Raw genomic sequence first — 21388 nt, 5'->3', positions numbered from 1 at the left:
AATTCGGGTTATATTGTTAAGGAGCCATCTTTAAGAGGCTCTTTCTGTTATCATACTGTTAACTGGGTTTAGATCACAAGTTGTACGGTGTGATTGGTGTGGCTGGTATGAGTCTTACCCGGGATTCAAATTGCCTCCCTTATTGTGTACGCTCGTCCGGGCACAGTACCTAACTGGAGTCTGGAGGAGGGTCATAGGGGGAGGAGCCAGTGCACACCACCTGATCTGGTAAAAGCTTTACTTTTTTGTGCCCTGTCTCCTGCGGAGCCGCTATTCCCCATGGTCCTTTCAGGAACCCCAGCATCCACTACGGACTCCGAGAAATAGAATTATCGGTAAGTAAATTCTTATTATGTGGGATGTGAAAAAACTACCTGTAGTTTTTCCTGAATCAGATAAATTAAATGAAGTGTGTGATGATGCGTGGGTTTCCCCCGATAGAAAATTATTGGCGGTATACCCTTTCCCGCCAGAAGTTAGGGCGCGTTGGGAAACACCCCTTAGGGTGGATAAGGCGCTCACATGCTTATCAGAACAAGTGGCGGTACCATCTACAGATAGGGCCGTACTTAAGGAGCCAGCTGATAGGAGGCTGGAAAATATCCTAAAAAGTATACACACACATGCTGGTGTTATACTGCGACCAGCGATCGCCTCAGCCTGGATGTGCAGAGCTGAGGTGGCTTGGTCGGATTCCCTGACTAAAAATATTGATACCCTTGACAGGGACAGTATTTTATTGACTATAGAGCATTTAAAGGATGCATTTCTATATATGCGAGATGCGCAGAGGGATATTTGCACTCTGGCATCAAGAGTAAATGCGATGTCCATATCTGCAAGAAGATGTTTATGGACACGACAGTGGTCAGGTGATGCAGATTCCAAACGGCACAAAGATGTATTGCCGTATAAAGGGGAGGAGTTATTTGGGGTCGGTCCATGGGACCTGGTGGCCACGGCAACTGCTGGAAAATCCACCGTTTTTTACCCTAAGTCACATCTCTGCAGAAAAAGACACCGTCTTTTCAGCCTCAGTCCTTTCGTCCCTATAAGAGTCATATCTGCCCAGGGATAGAGGAAAGGGAAGAAGACTGCAGCAGGCAGCCCATTCCCAGGAACAGAAGCCCTCCACCGCTTCTACCAAGTTCTCAGCATGACGCTAGGACCGTACAGGACCCCTGGATCCTACAAGTAGTATCCAAGGGGTACAGATTGGAATGTCGAGACGTTTCCCCCTCGCAGGTTCCTGTAGTCTGCTGTACCAATGTCTCCCTCCGACAGGGAGGCAGTATTGAAAACAATTCACAAGCTGTATTCCCAGCAGGTGATAATAAAATTACCCCTCCTACAACAGGGAAAGGGGTATTATTCCACACTATATTGTGGTACTGAAGCCAGAAGGCTAGGTGAGACCTATTCTAAATCTGAAATATTTGAACACTTACAAAGGTTCAAATCCAGATGGAGTCACTCAGAGCAGTGATAGCGAACCGGGAAGAAGGGGACTATATGGTGTCCCGGGACATCAGGGATGCTTACCTCCATGTCCCAAAATTTGCCTTTCTCACCAAGGGTATCTCAAGTTCGTGGTACAAAACTGTCACTATCAGTTTCAGACGATGCCCTTGGATTGTCCAAGGCACCCCTAATGACCGAAATGAGGATTCGTCTTCAAAGAAAATGGACGACCTCCTGATAAGAACAAGGTCCAGAGAACAGTTGGAGGTCGGAGTAGCACTATCTCAAGTAGTTCTACGACAACACGGGTGGATTCTAAATATTCCAAAACCGCAGTTGTTCCGACGACACGTCTGCTGGTCCTAGGGATGATTCTGGACACAGTCCAGAAAAAGGTGTTTCTCCCAGAGGAGAAAGCCAGGGAGTTATCCGAGCTAATCGGGATCCTCCTAAAACCAGGAAAAGTGTCAGTGCATCATTGCACAAGAGTCCTGGTAAAAATGGTGGCTTATTACGAAGCGATTCCATTCGGCAGATTTCACGCAAGAACTCTTCAGTGGGATCTGCTGGACAAATGGTCCGGATCGCATCTTCAGATGCATCAGCGGATAACCCTATATCCAAGGACAAGGGTGTCTCTCCTGTGGTGATTACAGAGTGCTCATCTTCTAGAGGGCCGTAGATTCGGCATTCAGGATTGGATGCTGGTGACCACGGAGGCCAGCCTGAGAGGCTGGGGAGCAGTCACACAGGGAAAAAATTTCCAGGGAGTGTGATCAAGTCTGGAGAATTCTCTCCACATAAATATACTGGAGCTAAGAGCAAATTTATAATGCTCTAAACTTAGCAAGACCTCTGCTTCAAGGTCAGCCGGTATTGATCCAGTGGGATAACATCACGGCAGTCGCCCACGTAAACAGAAAGGGCGGCACAAGAAGCAGGAGGGCAGTGGCAAAACTGCAAGGATTTTTCGCTAGGCGGAAAATCATGTGATAGCACTGTCAGCAGTGTTCATTCCGGGAGTGGACGACTGGGAAGCAGACTTCCTCAGCAGGCACGACCTCCACCCGGGAGAGTGGGAACTTCATAGGGAAGTTTTCCGCATGATTGTGAACCGTTGGGAAAGACCAAAGGTGGACATGATGGCGTCCCGCCCGAACAAAAAACGGGACAGGTATTGCGCCAGGTCACGAGACCTTCAGGCGATAGCTGTGGATGTACTGGTAACACCGTGGGTGTAACAGTCGGTGTATGTGTTCCCTCCTCTGCTTCTCATAACCAAGGTATTGAGAATTATAAGACGTAGAGGAGTAAGAACTATACTCGTGGCTCCGGATTGGCCAAGAGGGACTTGGTACCCGGAACTTCAAGAGATGCTCATAGATGACTAATGGCCTCAGGAGCTAAGAAGGGACTTGCTTCAGCAAGTACCATGTCTGTTCCAAGACTTACCGCGGCTGCGTTTGACGGCATGGCGGTTGAACGCCGGATTCTAAGGGAAAAGGCATTCCGGAAGAGGTCATACCTACCCTGGTCAAAGCCAGGAAGGAGGTGACCGCACAACGTTATCACCACATGTGGTGAAAATATGTTGCGTTGGTGAGGCCAGGAAGGCCCCACGAAGAAATTTCAACTAGGTCGATTTCTGCACTTCCTGAAAACAGGAGTGTCTATGAGCCTCAAATTGGGGTCCATTAAGGTTCAAGTTTCGGCCCTGTAGATTTTCTTCCAGAAAGAATTGGCTTCAGTTCCTGAAGTCCAGACATTTGTCAAGGGAGTATTGCATATACAGCCCCTTTTGTGCCTCCAGTGGCACCGTGGGATCTCAAAGTAGTGTTGGGATTCCTCAAATCATATTGGTTTGAATCGCTCAAATCTGTGGATTTGAAATATCTCACATGGAAAGTGACCATGCTGTTGGCCCTGGCCTCGGCCAGGCGATTGTCAAAATTGGCGGCTTTGTCTTACAAAAGCCCATATTTGATTTTCCATTCGGACGGGGCAGAACTGGGACTCGTCCCCAGTTTCTTCCTAAGGTGGTGTCAGCGTTTCACCTGAAACAACCTATTGTGGTGCCTGCGGCTACTAGGGACTTGGAGGACTCCAAGTTGCTAGACGTTGTCAGGGCCCTGAAAATATATATATATATATATATATATATATATATATATATATATATATATATATATATATATATATATATATATATATATATAATTCCAGGACAGCTGGAGTCAGAAAGTCTGACTTGCTGTTTATATTGTATGCACCCAAAAAGCTGGGTGCTCCTGCTTCTAAGCAGACTATTACTCGTTGGATTTGTAGTACAATTCAACTTGCACATTCTGTGGCAGGCCTGCCACAGCCAAAATCTGTAAATGCCCATTCCACAAGGAAGGTGGGCTCATCTTGGGCGGCTGCCCGAGGGGTCTCGGCTTTACAACTTTGCCGAGCAGCTACGTGGTCAGGCGGGAACACGTTTGTAAAATTCTACAAATTTGATACCCTGGCTGAGGAGGACCTGGAGTTCTCTCATTCGGTGCTGCAGAGTCATCCGCACTCTCCCGCCCGTTTGGGAGCTTTGGTATAATCCCCATGGTCCTGACGGAGTCCCCAGCATCCACTAGGACGTTAGAGAAAATAAGATTTTACTTACCGATAAATCTATTTCTCATAGTCCGTAGTGGATGCTGGGCGCCCATCCCAAGTGCGGATTGTCTGCATTACTTGTACATAATTATTGTTACAAAAATCGGGTTATTATTGTTGTGGGCCATCTTTTCAGAGGCTCCTTCGTTGTTATCATACTGTTAACTGGGTTCAAATCACAGGTTGTACGGTGTGATTGGTGTGGCTGGTATGAGTCTTACCCGGGATTCAAGATCCTTCCTTATTGTGTACGCTCGTCCGGGCACAGTACCTAACTGAGGCTTGGAGGAGGGTCATAGGGGGAGGAGCCAGTACACACCATGTGATCCTAAAAGCTTACTTTTTGTGCCCTGTCTCCTGCGGAGCCGCTATTCCCCATGGTCCTGACGGAGTCCCCAGCATCCACTACGGACTATGAGAAATAGATTTATCGGTAAGTAAAATCTTATTTTTCTATTAGGGTACTAATTAGCACAAACAGCTAATTGGTGCCCTAATAGAACATACTGTACAGAGATACTAAGTATGGTGATTTTGTATCCAGGAACTTATTGAGGAGCTTTTATCTCTCTCCATTATACATAGAAAGATTAAACTTGCCGCTGTACGTTACAAGCTGTTCGTGCTAATTAGTACCCTAATAGAACATACTGTACAGAGATACAAAGTATGGTGATTTGGCATCCAGTTAAAAGCTGTTCGTGCTAATTAGTATACTAGTAGAACATACTGTACAGAGATACTAAGAATGGTGATTTGGCATCTGGGAACTTCCAGAGGAGCTTTTATCTCTCTCCATTTTACATAGAAAGATTAAACTTGCCGCTGTACTTTACAAGCTGTCCGTGCTAATTAGTACCCTAATAGAAAATACTATACAGAGATACTAAAGACGGTAATTTGGCACCCAGGAATTTAGGGAGGAGCTTTTATCTCTCTCCATTATACTTAGAAAGATTACAATGGAGAGAGATAAAAGCTCCTCCCTAAGTTCGTGGATGCCAAATCGCTGTCCTTAGTATCTCTGTACAGTATGTTCTACTAGTGTACTAATTAGCACAAACAGCTTGTAACGTACAGTGGCAAGTGTAATTTCTCTGACGTCCTAGTGGATGCTGGGAACTCCGTAAGGACCATGGGGAATAGACGGGCTCCGCAGGAGACTGGGCACTCTAAAAGAAAGATTAGGTACTATCTGATGTGCACTGGCTCCTCCCTCTATGCCTCTCCTCCAGACCTCAGTTAGATTTCTGTGCCCGGCCGAGCTGGATGCACACTAGGGGCTCTCCTGAGCTCCTAGAAAGAAAGTATATGTTAGGTTTTTTATTTTACAGTGAGACCTGCTGGCAACAGGCTCACTGCAACGAGGGACTAAGGGGAGAAGAAGCGAACCTACCTGCTTGCAGCTAGCTTGGGCTTCTTAGGCTACTGGACACCATTAGCTCCAGAGGGATCGACCGCAGGACCCGTCCTTGGTGTTCGTTCCCGAAGCCGCGCCGCCGTCCCCCTTACAGAGCCAGAAGCATGAAGACGGAAAATCGGCGGCAGAAGACTTCAGTCTTCACCAAGGTAGCGCACAGCACTGCAGCTGTGCGCCATTGCTCCTCATACACACTTCACACTCCGGTCACTGAGGGTGCAGGGCGCTGGGGGGGGGCGCCCTGAGCAGCAATAAAAACACCTTGGCTGGCAAAATAATCACAATATATAGCCCCAGAGGCTATATATGTGATAATTACCCCTGCCAGAATCCATAAAAAAGCGGGAGAAAAGTCCGCGAAAAAGGGGCAGAGCTATCTCCCTCGGCACACTGGCGCCATTTTCTCTTCACAGTGTAGCTGGAAGACAGCTCCCCAGGCTCTCCCCTGTAGTTTTCAGGCTCAAAGGGTTAAAAAGAGAGGGGGGGCACTAAATTTAGGCGCAATATTGTTTATACAAGCAGCTATTGGGGAAAATTCACTCAGTGATAGTGTTTATCCCTACATTATATAGCGCTCTGGTGTGTGCTGGCATACTCTCTCTCTGTCTCCCCAAAGGGCTGTGTGGGGTCCTGTCCTCAGTCAGAGCATTCCCTGTGTGTGTGCGGTGTGTCGGTACGGCTGTGTCGACATGTTTGATGAGGAGGCTTATGTGGAGGCGGAGCAGATGCCGATAAATGGGATGTCGCCCCCTGTGGGCCGACACCAGAGTGGATGGATAGGTGGAAGGTATTAACCGACAGTGTCAACTCCTTACATAAAAGGCTGGATGACGTAACCGCTATGGGACAGCCGGCTTCTCAGCCCGCGCCTGCCCAGGCGTCTCAAAGGCCATCAGGGGCTCAAAAACGCCCGCTCCCTCAGATGGCAGACACAGAGGTCGACACGGAGTCTGACTCCAGTGTCGACGAGGTTGAGACATATACACAATCCACTAGGAACATCCGTTACATGATCCCGGCAATAAAAAATGTGTTACACATTTCTGACATTAACCCAAGTACCACTAAAAAAGGGTTTTATGTTTGGGGAGAAAAAGCAGGCAGTGTTTTGTTCCCCCATCAAATGAGTGAATGAAGTGTGAAAAAGCGTGGGTTCCCCCGATAAGAAACTGGTAATTTCTAAAAAGTTACCGATGGCGTACCTTTTCCCGCCAGAGGATAAGTTACGCTGGGAGATATCCCCTAGGGTGGATAAGGCGCTCACACGTTTGTCAAAAAAGGTGGCACTGCCGTCTTAGGATACGGCCACTTTGAAGGTACCTGCTGATAAAAAGCAGGAGGCTATCCTGAAGTCTGTATTTACACACTCAGGTACTAGACTGAGACCTGCAGATAGTGCTGCTGCAGCGTGGTCTGTAACCCTGTCAAACAGGGATACTATTTTGCGAACATAAGTCGTCGTCTTATATATGAGGGATGCACAGAGGATATTTTGCCGGCTGGCATCCAGAATTAATGCAATGTCTATTCTGTCAGGAGGGTATTAGAGACCCGACACTGGACAGGTGATGCTGACTTTAAAAGGCACATAGAGCTTTATAAGGGTGAGGAATTGTTTGGGGATGGTCTCTGGGACCTCGTATCCACAGCAACAGCTGGGAAGAAATTTTTTTACCTCAGGTTTCCTCACAGCCTAAGAAAGCACTGTATTATCAGGTACAGTCCTTTCGGCTTTAGAAAAGCAAGCGGGTCAAAGGCGCTTCCTTTCTGCACGGAGACGAGGGAAGAGGGAAAAAGCTGCACCAGTCAGCCAGTTCCCAGAATCAAAATTCTTCCCCCGCTTCTTCTGAGTCCACCGCATGACGCGGGGGCTCCACAGGCGTAGCCAGGTACGGTGGGGGGCCGCCTCAAAAATTTCAGCGATCAGTGGGCTCGCTCACAGGTGGATCCTTGGATCCTTCAAGTAGTATATCAGGGGTACAGGCTGGAATTCGAGGCGTCTCCCCCCCGCCGTTTTTCCTCAAATCTGCCTTGCCGACAACTCCCTCAGGCAGGGAGGCTGTGCTAGAGCCAATTCACAAGCTGTATTCCCAGCAGGTGATATTCAAGGTGCCCCTACTTCAACAAGGACGGGGTTACTATTCCACACTGTTTGTGGTACCGAAACCGGACGGTTCGGTGAGACCCATTTTAAATTTGAAGTCCTTGAACACATACATAAAAAAATTCAAGTTCAAGATGGAATCGATCAGGGCGGTTATTGCAAGCCTGGAGGAGGGGGATTACATGGTATCCCTGGACATCAAGGATGCTTACCTACATGTCCCCATTTACCATCCTCACCAGGAGTACCTCAGATTTGTGGTACAGGATTGCCATTACCAATTCCAAACACTGCCGTTTGGACTGTCCACGGCACCGAGGGTCTTTTCCAAGGTAATGGCAGAAATGATGATACTCCTTCGAAAAAAGGGAGTTTTTAATTATACTGTACTTGGACGATCTCCTTATAAAGGCGAGGTCCATGGAGCAGTTGTTGGTCGGAGTAGCACTATCTCGGGAAGTGCTACAACAGCACGGATGGATTCTATACATTCCAAAGTCACAGCTGGTTCCTACCACATGCCTGCTGTTCCTGGGGATGGTTCTGGACACAGAACAGAAAAAAGTGTTTCTCCCGCAGGAGAAAGCCAAGGAGCTGTCATCTCTAGTCAGAGACCTCCTGAAACCAAAACAGGTATCGGTGCATCACTGCACACGAGTCCTGGGAAAAATGGTAGCTTCTTACGAAGCAAAATTCCATTCGGCAGGTTCCATGCAAGAACCTTTCAGTGGGACCTCTTGGACAAGTGGTCGGAATCGCATCTTCAGATGCATCGGCTGATAACCCTCTCTCCAAGGACCAGGGTATCTCTACTGTGGTGGCTGCAGAGTGCTCATCTTCAAGAGGGCCGCAGATTCGGCATACAGGACTGGGTCCTGGTGACCACGGATGCCAGCCTTCGAGGCTGGGGGGCAGTCACACAGGGAAGAAATTTCCAAGGACTTTGGTCAAGTCAGGAGTCGTCCCTACACATAAATGTTCTGGAACTGAGGGCCATTTACAATGCCCTAAGTCTGGCAAGGCCTCTGCTTCAAAATCAGCCGGTACTGATCCAATCAGACAACATCACGGCAGTCGCCCATGTAAACCGACAGGGCGGCACAAGAAGCAGGATGGCGAAGGCAGAAGCCACAAGGATTCTCCGATGGGCGGAAAATCACGTCTTAGCACTGTCAGCAGTGTTCATTCCGGGAGTGGACAACTGGGAAGCAGACTTCCTCAGCAGACACGACCGACACCCGGGAGAGTGGGGACTTCATCCAGAAGTCTTCCAACTGTTGGTAAACCGTTGGGAAAGGCCACAGGTGGACATGATGGCGTCCCGCCTAAACAAAAAACTAGATATTGCGCCAGGTCAAGGGACCATCAGGCAATAGCTGTGGACGCTCTAGTGACACCGTGGGTGTACCAGTCGGTTTATGTATTCCCTCCTCTGCCTCTCATACCAAAGGTACTGAGAATAATAAGAAAACGAGGAGTAAGAACGATACTCGTGGTTCCGGATGGGCCAAGAAGAGCTTGGTACCCAGAACTTCAAGAAATAATATCAGAGGACCCATGGCCTCTACCGCTCAGACAGGATCTGCTACAGCAGGGGCCCTGTCTGTTCCAAGACTTACCGCGGCTGCGTTGGACGGCATGGCGGTTGAATTCCGGATCCTAAAGCAAAAGGGCATTCCGGAGGAAGTCATTCCTATGCTGATAAAAGCCAGGTAAGAAGTAACCGCAAACCATTATCACCGTATTTGGGGAAAATATGTTGCGTGGTGTGAGGCCAGGAAGGCCCCAACAGAGGAATTTCAGCTGGGTCGTTTTCTGCACTTCCTACAGTCAGGAGTGACTATGGGCCTAAATTTGGGTTCCATTAAGGTCCAGATTTCGGCTCTGTCGATTTTCTTCCAGAAATAACTGGCTTCACTGCCTGGAGTTCAGACATTTGTAAAGGGAGTGCTACATATTCAGCCCCTTTTTTGTGCCTTCTGTGGCACCTTGGGATCTCAACGTGGTGTTGAGTTTCTTAAAATCACATTGGTTTGAGCCACTTAAAACTGTGGATTTGAAATATCTCACGTGGAAAGTGGTCATGTTATTGGCCTTGGCTTCGGCCAGGCATGTGTCAGAATTGGCGGCTTTGTCATGTAAAAGCCCTTATCTGATTTTCCATATGGATAGGGCAGAATTGAGGACTCGTCCCCAGTTTCTCCCTAAGGTGGTATCAGCTCTTCACTTGAACCAACCTATTGTAGTGCCTGTGGCTACTAGGGACTTGGAAGATTCCAAGTTACTGGACGTAGTCAGGGCCTTAAAAATTTATATTTCCAGGACGGCTGGAGTCAGGAAAACTGACTCGTTTTTTATCCTGTAGGCACCCAACAAAATAGGTGCTCCTGCTTCTAAGCAGACTATTGCTCGCTGAATTTGTAACACAATTCAGCTGGAGCATTCTGTGGCTGGATTGCCGCATCCTAAATCAGTAACAGCCCATTCCACGAGGAAGGTGGGCTCATCTTGGGCGGCTGCCCGAGGGGTCTCGGCTTTACAACTTTGCCGAGCTGCAACTTGGTCAGGGGCAAACACGTTTGCTAAATTCTACAAATTTGATACCCTGGCTGTGGAGGACCTTGAGTTCTCTCATTCGGTGCTGCAGAGTCATCCGCACTCTCCCGCCCGTTTGGGAGCTTTGGTATAATCCCCATGGTCCTTACGGAGTTCCCAGCATCCACTAGGACGTCAGAGAAAATAAGATTTTACTCACCGGTAAATCTATTTCTCGTAGTCCGTAGTGGATGCTGGGCGCCCATCCCAAGTGCGGATTGTCTGCAATACTTGTATATAGTTATTGCCTAACTAAAGGGTTATTGTTGAGCCATCTGTTGAGAGGCTCAGTTATATTTCATACTGTTAACTGGGTATAGTATCACAAGTTATACGGTGTGATTGGTGTGGCTGGTATAAGTCTTACCCGGGATTCAAAATCCTTCCTTATTGTGTCAGCTCTTCCGGGCACAGTATCCTAACTGAGGTCTGGAGGAGGGGCATAGAGGGAGGAGCCAGTGCACACCAGATAGTACCTAATCTTTCTTTTAGAGTGCCCAGTCTCCTGCGGAGCCCGTCTATTCCCCATGGTCCTTACGGAGTTCCCAGCATCCACTACGGACTACGAGAAATAGATTTACCGGTGAGTAAAATCTTATTTTTTCTAAGTATAATGGAGTGAGATAAAAACTCCTCCCTATGTTCCTGGATGTCAAATTACCATGCTTAGCATTTCTGTACAGTATTTCCTATCTAGCCAGAAACCCTGTATCCTGTGCAAGCTAGGCGGACAACTGGAGGGGACCCGAAACACGGTTGCTTCCCGTTTCCCTTCCCAGTGTCACATAAACTAGTGGTTGGTCTGCCCCGAAAGCCAAGAGTCTCCTCTTTTGTATGGTACAAGTCCTGAGTCTCTGGTACACCCAGAACTAGAGATATCAGTACGCAAAGTGGACCCATTTTCCCATAGACTATAATGGGACCGTTAATTCAGACCCACCATAGGTTCCGACGCTTGCCATGAGCCTTGTGGGGGTCACAGAAACTTGGGGTTGGTACCCTCCGGTAGCTAATTGTCTCCCCTTCCATACCAACCTAGTGATGAAGGCTCCCACCTCCCATGCTGAGAGTCACAAAGTGCCAACCTTTTTTTTCTATGTTCCCGTGACATTCACTTTATTATTTTTTTTCTTTGTTGTACATTCAATGAAAGGGTGCACACAGGTTTCACATAAATCAAAGTAAATCTGCAGCAGCGATTCATTCCGCTATATACAAATACACAGCGGTAATGAGTATAAATTAGTGTATTCCAACGCAACTAACTGAGCAACACAGTACTGTAGATCGTCAGCATTTGTGTATTGTACCTGACCTGAACTCCCTCCCTGTCCACTGCATGACCTGTGCAGGCTCCCAGGGGGGAAGGGCGATGGGAGTAGGGAGAGGCGGTGGAAAACACTGTGCTTTTGAAATACAAGTATTAACGTCCGAGTCCCCTAAGGCATAAACCAACACCAATGGGAAGGAAGTGCCAACCTTTTTTTAATGTGTTCCTGTAACATTCACTTTATTATTATTATTATTTTTCTTTGTTATACATTCAATGGACGGGTGCACACAGGTTTCACATAAATCAGAGTGGGCGGTGGATTTTCCTACATACAGTAGTATACTGTTGCACATGTCTTGTAACCTGATCGGAACTCCCTCCCTGTCTACTGCATGTACTTTGCAGGCTCCCAGGGGGGGAAGGGGAAAGTGGGATGGGGGTAGGGTGAGGCAGTGGAAAATACCGTGTTCAAAGAAAAGGCATAATCAAAACCATGGGGAACTTTGCAGTGTATCGTTATGCGCAAAGACCTCACTTATCCCTATCACCCCTGTGTATTTTAGCTAGGGGATTCTGACGCTCCTTCAGCATTGCCCCGTGACCTACCAAATCTGTGCTGTTACTTGCTCCATAGCCGAGGGCTTCCATTGGGCGAGGAGTCACAGGCGGTAGCCATTTCAATTGAGTCTGCCCTGCTACAGAATTGTATGTATACCATATGGTGCATAGACCCTAAACAGTACAACTGCTCCTGCAGCTTTGCCCTAGTTTATGTGAATAACTCCCTCCCTGTCTACTGCATGACCTGTGCAGGATCCCAGGGGGGAAGGGCGATGGGCAAGCGGGAGGCGGTGGAAAATACTGTGCTTTTGAAATGCAAGTACTGTATGAGTCTTCTGAGTCCCCAGTAGCCTCCTGCTAGCCCATCGCCCTTCCCCCCTAGGAGCCTGCACAGATCATGCAGTGGACAGGGAGGGAATTTAGGTCCTGTGCAATACACAAACGCCGAAGATCTACTGTACTGTTTTGCTCACTCAGAATACACTCATTTCTACTCATTACCGCTGTGTAGATGCATTTAGCGCAAAGAATCGCAGATCTACTCTGATTTATATGAAACTTGTGTGCATCCTTCCATTGGATGTATTAGAGAGAAAAGAAAATATTAAAGTGAATGTCACGGGAACACATAAAAAAAAAAAGGTTGGCACTTCCTTCCCATTGGTGTTGGTTTATGCCGTAGGGGACTCGGACGCTCATATAATTGCATTTCAAAGGCACGGTATTTTCCATCGTCTCCCCCTACCTCCATCGCCCTTTACCCCTGGGAGCTTGCACAGATCATGCAGTAGACAGGGAGGGAATTCAGGTCCTGTGCAATACACAAACGCCGAAGATCTACTGTACTGTTTTGCTCTATTTGTTGCGTCAGAATACACTCATTTCTACTCATTGCCGCTGTGTAGTTGCATTTAGCGTAAAGAATCGCTCCTGCAGATGTACTCTGATTTATATGTAACTTGTGTGCACCTTTCCATTGACTGTCTTACAAAGAAAATAAAATAATACAGTGTATTATTACAATAAAAAAAAAAAGAAGGCACATCAGGTATCGAACCCTGGACCCTCAGCGTGGGAGGTGGGAGCCTTCACCCCTAGCCCACGATGCCTCATGAGAGATTCCCAATTTCATGTGTAAAAGTACTGCAAACAGCGCCCGGCCCCCACCCCATTGGTGTTGGTTTATGCCTTAGAGGACTCGGACACTCGCATTTGTAAAGCACGGTATTTTCCACCGCCTCCTGCTAGCCATCCATTCCCATTATGCCTTAGGGAACTCAGACGCTCATGTATTTTAAAAGCACGGTGTTTATACATTGTACTGTACATTCTTCCTTTTACACAATTAGTTGCGTCTCCATACACATACAGTACTCTACAGTAGGTCACCATCTTTTTCCACCGCCTCCCGTTACGCCTACAGTATTAACATTACAGTCGTCACTGACCAATTGCCAGAGCTGTACAGGTAGATCAATCCGCCGCTATACTGTACGATCGAAAGTACTGGATTAGTGGAGCATTAGCCACCCAGTGGTGGAGATGTGCAATGCATGCTGAGTATCTAGATCGCCTCAACGCGCCTGCCTGTGATTAAACTCAGCTATCGCCTTAGCGTGACTAAACGGACGTCTAGGCGGAGAATCGGTCAAGACAAAGGTGGCTACATCTGTAGTGTTCCACAGGATATATTGGTTTTGTATTTTTCACTGTGTGTTTCAGTCACCTCACACTGTTTAAATCCTCTATTTTATGCTTTGCATTTGCTATCACATAACACAGGGTTTTTCCTCATACGTCCTAGAGGATGCTGGGGATGCTTCAAGAACCATGGGGTATAGACGGGATCCGCAGGAGACATGGGCACACTATAAGACTTTGAATGGGTGTGAACTGGCTCCTCCCTCTATGCCCCTCCTCCAGGCTCCAGTTAGATTCTGTGCCCAGTGAGACTGGATGCACACTAAGGAGCTCTCCAGAGTTTCTCAGTAAAAAGACTTACTTAGGTTTATTTTCTGCTGTGGGGTACACTGGGCTCCACAAGGAAAGACATAGGGGTGTAGAGTAGGATCTTGATCCGAAGAACCAACAGGCTCAAAAGCTTTGACCTTCTTCCCAAGATGCATAGCGCCGCCTCCTATATCACCCCGCCTCCGTGCACAGGAGCTCAGTTTTGTAGTTGGTGCTTGCAGTGCAAGCATGTAACAGGAAGAGCTGCTCACAGCAGCTCTAGAAAAAGCTTTTTCTGAGGAAAAATGAAGACTACAAGGGCTGCAGCAGAGGCACAGATTGTGTTAGATGTCAGTAGACATTGCCTGCTGCAGCTCCATCTCTCCCCCAGCGGCGCTGTACACTCCCGCGCCCTGGTTGCCGGATACCTACAGCAGGAGGCTCCGGTTTTCTTCCAAGTTAGTCACACACGGCTGGGGCTCTCCGGGATCGCGTGTCCGCACTTCGGCAGGAGGTAAGTGGGTCCCGCTCGCGAGACCCGCACTTTATCGCGATCCGGCGCGGCCGGTGGACACTGTGGCAGTACAGGCGATCCCACTAGATCACCAGGGCATGGGTGCAGGTCAGGTTTTCTCTATAAACCTTTTCTCTGACGTCCTAGTGGATGCTGGGAACTCCGTAAGGACCATGGGGAATAGACGGGCTCCGCAGGAGACTGGGCACTCTAAAGAAAAGATTAGGTACTATCTGGTGTGCACTGGCTCCTCCCTCTATGCCCCTCCTCCAGACCTCAGTTAGAATCTGTGCCCGGCCAGAGCTGGGTGCTCCTAGTGGGCTCTCCTGAGCTTACTAGTAAAGTATTTATTAGGTTTTTTATTTTCAGTGAGCTTCTGCTGGCAACAGACTCACAGCTACGTGGGACTAAGGGGAGAGAAGCAAACCTACCTGCTTGCAGCTAGCATGTGCTTCTTAGGCTACTGGACACCATTAGCTCCAGAGGGTTCGAACACAGGCACCTGTCCTCGATCGTCCGTTCCCGGAGCCGCGCCGCCGTCCCCCTTGCAGAGCCAGAAGAACAGAAGCTAGACGACGACGAAATCGGCGGCTGAAGACTCCTGTCTTCATTAAGGTAGCGCACAGCACCGCAGCTGTGCGCCATTGCTCCCAGCACACTTACACACTCCGGTCACTGTAGGGTGCTGGGGGGGGGGGGGGGGGGGGGCAATTGATGTACCTTTGGCATAAAAATACATATATACAGTCTAGCACTGTATATATGTAAAAACCCCCGCCATTTTTTTACACAGAAAGCGGGACAGAAGCCTGCCACTGAGGGGGCGGGGCCTTCTTCCTCAGCACACCAGCGCTATTTTCTCTTCACAGCTCCGCTGGAAGCAGCTCCCCAGGCTCTCCCCTGCAGTATCCAGGTACAAGAAGGGTAAAAAAGAGAGGGGGGGCACATAAATTTAGGCGCAAATAAAACATATAAGGCAGCTTTTGGGTAATCACTTATTATAAGTGAAAATCCCTGTGTTATATAGCGCTGTGGTGTGTGCTGGCATACTCTCTCTCTGTCTCCCCAAAGGACTTTGTGGGGTCCTGTCCTCAGTCTGAGCATTCCCTGTGTGTGTGCGGTGTGTCGGTACGGCTGTGTCGACATGTTTGATGAGGAGGGTTATGTGGAGGCGGAGCAAGGGCAGATAAGTGTGGTGTCGCCCCCGTCGGGGCCGACACCTGATTGGATGGATATGTGGAAGGTCTTAAACGACAATGTAAGCTCCTTACATAAAAGGTTTGATGACGCTGCAGCCTTGGGACAGCCGGGGTCTCAGCCCGCGCCTGCCCAGGCGACTCAGAAACCGTCAGGGTCTCATAAACGCCCTCTATCTCAGATGGTTGACACAGATGTCGACACGGAGTACGACTCAAGTGTCGACGATGATGAGGCACATTTACAGTCTAAAATGACCAAGGCCATCCGATACATGATTATTGCAATGAAAGATGTATTACACATTTCTGAGATTAACCCTGTTAATACCAAGAGGGTTTATATGTTTGGGGAGAAAAAGCAGCCAGTGACTTTTCCCCCATCTAATGAATTAAATGAATTATGTGAAGAAGCGTGGAGTTCCCCTGATAAGAAACTAGTGATTTCTAAGAGGTTACTGATGGCGTACCCTTTCCCGCCAACGGACAGGTTACGTTGGGAAACATCCCCTAGGGTGGACAAGGCGCTGACACGCTTATCTAAAAAGGTGGCCCTGCCGTCTCAGGATACGGCCGCCCTAAAGGAGCCTGCGGATAGAAAGCAGGAAGCTATCCTGAAGTCAGTGTATACACACTCTGGTACTCTACTGAGACCTGCTATTGCTTCAGCCTGGATGTGTAGTGCTGTAGCAGCATGGACAGATACTCTGTCAGACGACATAGATTCCCTCGACAGGGATACTGTTTTGCTAACCCTGGGCCATATAAAAGACGTCGTCTTATATATGCGGGATGCTCAGAGGGACATTTGCCTGCTGGGCTCTAGAATTAATGCTATGTCCATTTCTGCCAGGAGGGTCTTATGGACTCAGCAATGGACATGAGATGCTGTTTCTAAAAAACACATGGAGGTTTTGCCTTATAAGGGTGAGGAATTGTTTGGGGACGGTCTATCGGACCTCGTGTCCACAGCGACAGCTGGAAAGTCGACTTTCTTGCCTCAGGTTTCCTCACAGCCTAAGAAAGCACCGTATTATCAAATGCAGTCCTTTCGTTCTCAGAAAGGCAAGAGGGTCAGGGGCGCATCCTTTCTTGCCAGAGGCAGGGGTAGAGGTAAGAAGCTGCACCATGCAGCCAGTTCCCAGGAACAAAAGTCCTCCCCTGCTTCCACTAAGTCCACCGCATGACGTTGGGGCTCGACAGGCGGAGCCAGGTGCGGTGGGGGCGCGTCTCCGAAACTTCAGCAACCAGTAGGTTCGCTCACAGGTGGATCTCTGGGCTGTACAAATTGTATCTCAGTGATACAAGCTGGAATTCGAAGCGACTCCCCCCCGCCGTTACCTCAAATCAGCCTTGCCAGCTTCCCCCATGGAAAGGGAGGTAGTACTGGCGGCAATTCACAAGCTGTACCTCCAGCAAGTGATTATCAGGGTCCCCCTCCTTCAACAGGGAAGGGGTTACTATTCCACAATGTTTGTGGTACCGAAATCGGACGGTTCGGTGAGACCCATTCTGAATTTAAAGTCCTTGAACACTTATATAAAGAAATTCAAGTTCAAAATGGAATCGCTCAGAGCGGTTATTGCAAGCCTGGAAGAGGGGGATTTTATGGTGTCGCTGGACATCAAGGATGCTTACTTGCATGTCCCCATTTACCCACTTCACCAGGAGTACCTCAGGTTTGTGGTACAGGACTGTCATTACCAGTTCCAGACGTTGCCGTTTGGCCTGTCCACGGCACCGAGGATATTTACCAAGGTAATGGCCGAAATGATGATACTCCTTCGGAAGAAGGGAGTTATAGTTATCCCGTACTTGGACGATCTCCTCATAAAGGCGAGGTCCAGAGAGCAGTTGTTGATCAGCGTAGCACTCTCTCAGGAAGTGTTGCAACAGCACGGCTGGATTCTGAATGTTCCAAAGTCGCAGCTGATTCCTACGACGCGTCTGCTTTTCCTGGGCATGATTCTGGACACAGAACAGAAGAAAGTGTTTCTCCCGGTGGAGAAGGCCCAGGAATTAGCATCTCTGGTCAGGGACCTCCTGAAACCAAAACAGGTATCGGTGCATCACTGTACGCGAGTCCTGGGAAAGGTGGTGGCTTCATACGAAGCCATTCCCTTCGGCAGGTTCCATGCAAGGATCTTTCAGTGGGATCTGTTGGACAAGTGGTCCGGATCGCATCTTCAGATGCATCGGCTGATCACCCTGTCCCCAAGGGCCTGGGTGTCTCTTCTGTGGTGGCTGCAGAGTGCTCACCTTCTCGAGGGCCGCAGGTTCGGCATACAGGACTGGGCCCTGGTGACCACGGATGCAAGCCTCCGAGGATGGGGGGCAGTCACTCAGGGAAGAAACTTCCAAGGGCTGTGGTCAAGTCTGGAGACTTCTCTACACATAAATATACTGGAACTAAGGGCCATTTACAACGCCCTGAGTCAAGCAGAGCCCCTGCTTCGAAACCGGCCAGTGCTGATTCAGTCAGACAACATCACGACGGTCGCCCATGTAAACCGCCAAGGCGACACAAGAAGCAGGATGGCAATGGCGGAAGCCACAAAGATTCTTCGGTGGGCGGAGAATCACGTGCAAGCACTGTCAGCAGTGTTCATTCCGGGAGTGGACAACTGGGAAGCAGACTTCCTCAGCAGACACGACCTCCACCCGGGAGAGTGGGGACTTCATCAAGAAGTCTTCACACAGATTGCAAAGCGATGGGAACTGCCACAGGTGGACATGATGGCGTCCCGCCTCAACAAAAAGCTAAAAAGATATTGCGCCAGGTCAAGGGACCCTCAGGCGATAGCTGTGGACGCCCTAGTGACACCGTGGGTGTACCAGTCGGTTAATGTGTTTCCTCCTCTTCCTCTCATACCCAAGGTACTGAGAATAGTAAGAAAGAGAGGAATAAGAACAATACTCATTGTTCCGGATTGGCCAAGAAGGACTTGGTACCCGGAACTGCAAGATATGCGCACAGAGGACCCATGGCCTCTGCCTCTCAGACAGGACCTGCTGCAACAAGGGCCCTGTCTGTTCCAAGACTTACAGCGGCTGCGTTTGACGGCATGGCGGTTGAACGCCGGATCCTAGCGGAAAAGGCATTCCGGATGAAGTTATTCCTACGCTGATATAGGCTAGGAAGGACGTGACAGCAAAGCATTATCACCGTATATGGCGAAAATATGTTGCTTGGTGTGAGGCCAGGACGGCCCCTACAGAGGAATTCCAGCTGGGTCGATTCCTGCACTTCCTACAGTCAGGGGTGACTATGGTCCTAAAATTGGGGTCCATAAAGGTCCAGATTTCGGCCCTATCCATTTTCTTTCAAAAAGAACTGGCTTCACTGCCTGAGGTTCAGACGTTTGTTAAGGGAGTGCTGCATATTCAGCCCCCTTTTGTGCCACCAGTGGCACCCTGGGATCTTAACGTTGTGTTGGGTTTCCTGAAATCGCACTGGTTTGAGCCACTTAAGACCGTGGAACTAAAGTATCTCACGTGGAAAGTGGTCATGCTGTTGGCCTTAGCATCGGCTAGGCGTGTGTCGGAATTGGCGGCTTTGTCATGTAAAAGCCCATATCTGATCTTCCATATGGACAGGGCAGAATTGAGGACTCGTCCCCAATTTCTCCCAAAGGTGGTATCATCGTTTCATTTAAACCAACCTATTGTGGTGCCTGCGGCTACTCGGGACTTGGAGGACTCCAAGTTGCTGGACGTAGTCAGGGCTTTGAAAATATATGTTTCCAGAACGGCTGGAGGCAGGAAGACTGACTCGCTGTTTATCCTGCATGCACCCAACAAGCTGGGTGCTCCTGCTTCAAAGCAAACTATTGCTCGCTGGATCTGTAGCACGATTCAGCTGGCTCATTCTGCGGCTGGATTGCCGCATCCAAAATCAGTAAAAGCCCATTCCACAAGGAAGGTGGGCTCTTCTTGGGCGGCTGCCCGAGGGGTCTCGGCTTTACAGCTTTGCCGAGCGGCTACTAGGTCGGGTTCAAACACCTTTGCAAAGTTCTACAAGCTTGATACCCTGGCTGAGGAGGACCTTGTGTTTGCTCATTCGGTGCTGCAGAGTCATCCGAACTCTCCCGCTCGTTTGGGAGCTTTGGTATAATCCCCATGGTCCTTACGGAGTTCCCAGCATCCACTAGGACGTCAGAGAAAATAAGAATTTACTCACCGGTAATTCTATTTCTCGTAGTCCGTAGTGGATGCTGGGTGCCCGTCACAAGTGCGGACTTTCTGCAATACGTGTATATAGTTATTGCTTAAATAAGGATTATTGTTATGAGCCATCCGTTGAGTGAGGCTCAGTTGTTGTTCATACTGTTAACTGGGTAAGGTTTTCACAAGTTGTACGGTGTGATTGGTGTGGCTGGTATGAGTCTTACCCTGGATTCCAAAAATCCTTTACTTGTAATGTCAGCTCTTTCGGGCACAGTTTCCCTAACTGAGGTCTGGAGGAGGGGCATAGAGGGAGGAGCCAGTGCACACCAGATAGTACCTAATCTTTTCTTTAGAGTGCCCAGTCTCCTGCGGAGCCCGTCTATTCCCCATGGTCCTTACGGAGTTCCCAGCATCCACTACGGACTACGAGAAATAGAATTACCGGTGAGTAAATTCTTATTTTTACAAGTAGCCCTCAGTACCCGGTGATTTTGCCAGCAGAGGTGATAAGGCTTAGACCTGGAGCCCCTCCCCCAGCGCCATTTCCAGCAAATGTTCCTGCCCCGGAGCTGCATATCTGTCTCTCCCTCACTCCCTGTCAGTGTCTGGGCACCATTTCTCTCAGCTACACTGTTCCTGGGACTGCTTGGGCAAATCCTCCTTTGTAAAGCCGCCTGGTTGTCAGTGCTGTGACTTTACATGACACTTTAGTTTTCGACATGTCAATTAGACAGTGTTAGATAAGAAAGAGTGCATTTAGTCAGGGTTCTCTGGTACAAGTACCCTGTGATATAGATCCAGTTCTTACTGTGCAGTGTATTGACTTCATACATATATATATATATATATATATATATAAGCTGGTCTAGTGCAGTATTGTTGTTAGTAATAACCTCTGCATTGTATAACTGTGACTATATGTGTGTGCATTAGCTTGCTGAGTAGTTTCAATTTCGTGTCTCTCACTCAACTTGCTATCCCTATATTCTATAACCTGAGGGGGCTTGGTGCGTCAGGTTTTATAATTATATAGGATTTTCACAAGATATACTTTAATACGTCTTTTTCTTTGTGATTTTAGTCACCATATCTCTCCTGTATCTCTGCTTGTTCTAACTACACTGTGCAGGGGTTTGGGCAAGAAGTATTGTGCTGCTGACAATTGTACTGTGTTACCTGATACTGCAAGATATATCATGTCTGCTTCTGAAGGTAACGGTTCTGGAGCTGAACACACTGCCGGTGTTGCTGAAGCCACAGATCCCTATGAGGAGACTATAGCAGCTGTGGGCCCTGGTTCTGGGGGCTCCTGGCCCCCCAGTGGGATTGTAGCAACGGGGGTACATAATGACCCACCGTGGGCTACTTTCTCCACGCTGCTACATACGCTAGTTACTAAATTAATCCCCTATGGGACCTCCTATGCCGGTGCAACCGCATGTGGTCCCCGCAGCTAACCCACCGTGGGCGGATAATTTGTCTGCTCAATTGAAGAAGT

The 21388-nt window shown here is 48.7% G+C and overlaps 1 protein-coding gene across 1 annotated transcript in view; it reads left to right on the top strand.

The window, feature by feature from the left end:
- CENPT (centromere protein T) overlaps window positions 1-21388 on the top strand; it is a 575308-nt gene that overhangs the window by 166865 nt on the left and 387055 nt on the right. The window lies entirely within an intron of this gene.

The sequence above is a fragment of the Pseudophryne corroboree genome, chromosome 11 (assembly GCF_028390025.1).
Source record: "Pseudophryne corroboree isolate aPseCor3 chromosome 11, aPseCor3.hap2, whole genome shotgun sequence".
Taxonomy (NCBI): domain Eukaryota; kingdom Metazoa; phylum Chordata; class Amphibia; order Anura; family Myobatrachidae; genus Pseudophryne; species Pseudophryne corroboree.
This window is presented reverse-complemented; position numbering and strand designations above follow the sequence as displayed.